Source organism: Oncorhynchus keta, chromosome 28 (assembly GCF_023373465.1).
Source record: "Oncorhynchus keta strain PuntledgeMale-10-30-2019 chromosome 28, Oket_V2, whole genome shotgun sequence".
Classification (NCBI taxonomy): domain Eukaryota; kingdom Metazoa; phylum Chordata; class Actinopteri; order Salmoniformes; family Salmonidae; genus Oncorhynchus; species Oncorhynchus keta.
In genome coordinates, this window is record NC_068448.1 from 22,656,592 (window position 1) to 22,662,591 (window position 6,000).

Sequence of the window (6,000 nt, forward strand, 5' to 3'; positions counted from 1 at the left end):
CTTGTGTACTTTCTTTTTTCTCTCTCTATTGAAATCCCCATCGTGGGTAACACGCGCCATAGTGTGTTGGCCCGTTATACTAAGTTCTAATCAATAGCCTATAATGTGTTTTGTCTATGTGTATCTTTTATTATCATTTTAGCTTTTTAGTAAATAAATATTCAACTAAGATTGGTGTGGTACGAATTCATTGGTGAGACCCGGGTCCGTGCAGATTCACGGGCTATACGACGTTCAGAACGAGACTGGTAGAGGCAACTGGTTAATTAGCGGCTGTTGTAAAATTGATATTCTGATATTATTTGAGTTAATTTGGGAAATAGAAAATAAAAACTAGTTTTCCCATGGTGCCCCAGGTTAATGAGTTAATAATTGCTTGATTCAGATAATCACGCAATTAGAAACTTTAATAATTCGATGAACAACAGTCATCACATTAACTAATACAACGTCACGACAGCATGACAGAGTGATCTCCAGCCTTGTCCTTGTCAACACTCACACCTGTGTTAACGAGAGAATCACTAACATGATGTCAGCTGGTCCTTTTGTGGCAGGGCTGAAATTTGACTGCACACTACCATTCAAAAGTTTGGGGTCACTTAGAAATGTTCTTGTTTTTGAAAGAAAAGCACATTAAAATAACATCAAATTGATCAGAAATACAGTGTAGACATTGTTAACGTTGTTAATGACTATTGTAGCTGAAAATTGCAGATTTTTTGTGGAATGTCTACATAGGCGTACAGAGGCCAAATTTCAGCAAACCTCACTCCTGTGTTCAAATGGCATGTTGTGAAGGCTAATCCAAGTGCATCATTTTAAAAGGCTAATTGATCATTAGAAAACCCTTTTGCAATTATGTTAGCACAGCTAAAAACAGTTGTGCTAATTAAAGAAGCAATAAAACTGGCCTTCTTTAGACTAGTTGAGTTCCCGGAGTGTCAGCATTTGTGCGTTCGAATACAGGCTCAAAATGGCCAGAAACAAAGAACTTTCTTCTGAAACTCGTCAGTCTATTCTTGTTCTGAGAAATGAAGGTGATTCCATGCGAGAAACTGCCAAGAAACTGAAGATCTTGTACAACGCTGTGTACTACTCCCTTTACAGAACACCACAAACTGGCCCTAACCAAAATAGAGAGATGAGTGGGAGGCCCCGGTGCACACCTGAGCAAGAGGACAAGTACATTAGTGTCTAGTTTGAGAAACACTTCACATGTCCTCAACTGGCAGCTTTATTAAATAGTACCCACAAAACACCAGTCTCAACGTCAACAGTGAAGAGGCGACTCCGGGAGTTCCTCTGTCCAGTGTCTGTGTTCTTTTGCCCAACTTAATCTTTTCTTTTTATTGGCCAGTCTGAGATATGGCTTTTTCTTTGCAACTCTGCCTAGAAGGCCAGCATCCTGGAGTCGCCTCTTCACTGTTGACGTTGAGACTGGTGTTTAAAAGATGATGAATTCAACTATTGCAGTTGGATTCTTGACAATATAATATAAAGTCCTGACAATATTTCTATTTGGATGTTTTACATACAAGCAACGTATCTATGCAGTTGCATGTTGTTGGTCCATTCTTTCCCCTCTAATAAAGGTTAAAAACAAACCATAGTGTTTTGATCAATATAAGGTCATTACAATGTGTACAACGTGGTATACTGGTACACTGAATATATGAATATGAAGAAAAATATTGGTCAAATTAGATTTTATTCAAGAAAGAGCCTCACAATAAATAATTATTAGGAAATGGTTTTGGTTTCTTGAAAATAATTCAAAATAAGAACAAAAGATTTGGCCACAGGTATTTGTTTGCATAGGTTAGAAATGCCACGTTCATTCTATAGGTTTCTTCACCCACTGGCTGCGGCAATATTTCTGCCTACACTGTACAGCAGCACAAGACTACCACCTACTGTCACAAGTTGGACTCAGGTGATCAAGAAAGTCTGCCCATCTTGATGATAATATTGATTATGATGATGATCACTTGTTAACATGATCTGTCACGCCCTGGTCGAAGTATTTTGTGTTTATCTTTATGTATTGGGTCAGGCCAGGGTGTGGCATGGGGTTTTTGTATTGTGGTGTGTTTTGTCTTGGGGTTTTGGTGTGTATATATTGGGATTGTAGCTAGTGGGGTGATCTAGCAAAGTCTATGGCTGTCTGGAGTGGTTCTCAATCAGAGGCAGGTGTTTATCGTTGTCTCTGATTGGGAACCATATTTAGGCAGCCATATTCTTTGAGTTTGTCGTGGGTGATTGTCCTTAGTGTCCTTGTAACTGTCTAGTGTTAGTTTGCACCAGTTTAGGCTGTTTCGGTTTTCGTTACGTTTATTGTTTTGTAGTGTTTGTGTTTAGTGTGTTTTTTCATTAAACATGAATCTGTCACGTTCTTTCAAAATCGAACCCAGAAGCAGACCAGGACAAGGAGAGTAGGAAGAAGGTGAGTATTTATTTACAAGTGAATGTGAATGGGTAGATATATCCAGGTGGTGTAGCGGGCAGCGGTGGTGAGTTGATGGGAGTAAATAGGTGGATCCAATGGGGTAGCGGAATCCTCCGACGACCAGGCGGGAATGGGGTAAATGATCCGGGTGAGTAACTGAAGACAGAACAAACGGAGGTAAGTTTAAGGCAAGCAATACGTAACAAACAACAAAACAAATTCTATCCAACTTGAGGCTGATACTATGGCACAACATACTGTTCATGGCTAACGATCCGGCAGGGAATGGATGTCAGGTCCGGGCTTATGAAGAGGAGAGATGATCAGGACCAGGTGTGCAGATAGCTGATGGGATACAGGTGTGGGTAATCAGAACTCCCAACTGGCTACATTGCCCGGCTACCAGACAGGGTGCTTTCCAGGACGCCGGAAAAAAACACTCCAGGACAGAACACAGGCAAAAAACAGACTCAGGAAACGGGATTCGTGACAGTACCCCCCTCCGACGAACGCCACCGGGCGGACCACCCGGAGCGCCAGGGTGGAGGCGGTAAAAGTCACGAAGCAGGTCATCGTCAAGGATCTGACGCCGAGGAATCCAACTCCTCTCCTCAGGACCATATCCTTCCCAATCCACTAAATACTGGAACCCTCGACCCCGCCGTCTGGAGTCCATGATGCGGCGCACCGTGTAGACAGGACCACCTCCGATCATCCGAGGAGGAGGAGGACGAGGAGGAGGGGGCAACAGAGGACTGAGGAGAACCGGCTTGAGGCAGGAGACATGAAAGGTGGGATGTACTCTTAGTGTAGCAGGCAACTTGAGTCGGACCACAACAGGATTAATGATCTTCTCCACTACAAACGGACCAATGAACTTCGGTGACAGTTTCCTCGACTGAGTCCATAGAGGAAGATCCCGTGTAGCCAACCAAACCCTATCTCCGATGGTATAAGCGGGAGCAGGAATACGGCGACGATTCGCCTGGATCTGATACCGGTCAGAAACTCTAAGGAGGACCTGCCTGGCCCGATGCCAGGTCCGGTGGCAACAACGAATGTGGGCCTGGACAGAAGGAACCGAAAGATCCCTCTCCTGAGAAGGAAACAAGGGAGGTTGGTATCCGTACAGGCATTGGAAGGGGGACATCCCAGTGGCAGATGAAGGAAGGGTATTATGGGCATACTCGACCCAGGGTAATTGAGATGACCAAGAGGTGGGATCAGAGGAGACAAGACAACGCAGCGTGGACTCCATCTTCTGGTTGGCTCTCTCCGCCTGACCATTAGATTGTGGGTGAAATCCAGAAGTGAGACTGACTGTACCTCCAATGGCCAAACAGAAGGATCTCCAGACAGCAGAGGTAAACTGAGGACCACGATCAGAAACAATGTCACTGGGCAATCCGTGGACCCTGAAAACCTCCCTAACCAGGATCTCGGACGTCTCCGTGGCAGATGGAAGCTTGGAGAGAGGGACAAAATGAGAACTTGCTGAATCTGTCCACAATGGTCAGAATGACCGTGTTCCCAACAGAAGGGGGCAATCCCGTGACAAAATCCAGGGCCAGATGCGACCAAGGTCGCCGAGGAATAGGTAGGGGGTGAAGAAGCCCAGAGCTGGGCCGATTGGTACTTTTGTTCTGAGCACAAACAGGACATGCTGCAACAAACCTCCGGGTATCTTCTCCCATGGCAGGCCACCAAAATCGTCTGCGCAGTAGCACCATAGTCCGAGCAACGCCAGGGTGACAAGCTATCTTGCTGGCGTGGGACCACTGAAGAACAGCAGAACGGACCGACTCAAGCACGAACAACCGACCGGGTGGACCGTTACCGGGGCCGGGCTGCGTCCGAAGGGCCGCCATCACATCCTCCTCAATCTTCCATGTAACGGCTCCCACGACAAGGTTCTGGGGAAGAATAGTCTCAGTCTTGGCCCCACTCTCATCCGTCTTGGAGAACATCCGGGACAAGGCGTCCGCTTTGCCGTTCTTCGACCCAGGCCGGAACATCAGGGAAAAATTGAAGCGTCCAAAAAACAAAGCCCACCTGGCCTGACGGGAGTTGAGACGTTTAGCCGATTGCACGTAAGCCAGATTCTTGTGGTCAGTCCAGACCACAAACGGTTGCTCCGCTCCCTCCAACCAGTGACGCCACTCCTCCAAGGCAAGCTTCACAGCGAGAAGCTCCCGGTTACCCACATCGTAGTTTCTCTCAGCTGGTGAAAGACGACAAGAGTAGAAGGCGCAGGGATGGAGTTTACCGTCAGTGGAGCTACGCTGGGACAGGATGGCGCCCAACCCCACATCAGACGCGTCCACCTCAACAACAAACTTACGGGAAGTGTCAGGTTGAGAGAGAATCGGTGCGTTGGTGAATCGGCTCTTCAAGTTCAGAAATGCTCGGTCTGCCTCAGGAGTCCAACAGAAAATTCTGGTGCAAGACGTCAGAGCAGTTAAAGGGGCGGCCACCCGGCTGTAATCCCGGATAAACCTCCGATAGAAGTTCGCAAATCCCAGGAATCTCTGGAGCTGCAAACTCGTACCAGGCCGGGCCCAATCCCGAACCGCCCGAACCTTCTCTTGGTCCATCTTGATCTCACCCCTGGAGATGATGTACCCGAGGAAGGATGTAGTGTGGGCGTGAAAATCACACTTCTCTGCCTTCACAAACAGACGGTTCTCCAATAACCGCTGCAGGACCTGCTTAACATGCTGGATGTGGCTGGAAAGCTCCTTGGAGAAAATCAGGATGTTATCCGGGTAAACGAACACAAACAGACCGATCATATCCCTCAGCACGTCATTCACCAAACTTTGGAACACTGCTGGAGCGTTGGAAAGTCCAAACGGCATCACCTGGTACTCGAAATGTCCCATAGGTGTATTGAATCCAGTCAACCACTCGTCCCCCTCTTTGATCTGAACCAGATGATACGCATTGCGTAGATCAAGCTTCGTAAACACAGTAGCACCCTGTAAAGAATCGAAAGCGGAGCTCATCAAGGGCAAGGGGTACTTGTTCTTGACCGTAATATCATTCAACCCCCGATAATCAATACACGGTCAAAGAGAGCCATCCTTCTTACTCACAAAAAAAAAATCCAGCTCCCAGGGGTGATGACGAGGGACGAATGAGACCTGCAGCAAGAGACTCCTTTATGTAGGTCTCCAGGGCTTCCCGCTCAGTTCGAGAAATACTGTATAACTGTCCCTTGGGAAAGGCAGCTCCAGGGAACAGCTTAATTGTACAATCATAAGGTCGGTGGGGAGGAAGGGACTGAGCTTTCTGCTTACTGAACACACCCAACTCGTGATATGTTTCAGGAACCAGGGACAAATCAGGAGGAGCAGACTCACTGACCTGACTGGGGACAGCATGAGAACAGGCAGTCCTGAGGCAGTTAGCATGGCACTCAATGCTCCAACTAGTTACCTTACCAGTCACCCAATCGAACGAAGGATTGTGTTCTCTTAGCCAGGGGTATCCAAGAACCAGAGGAACATGGGGGGAAGGCAAAATGACAAAAGAAATAACCTCTGAATGAT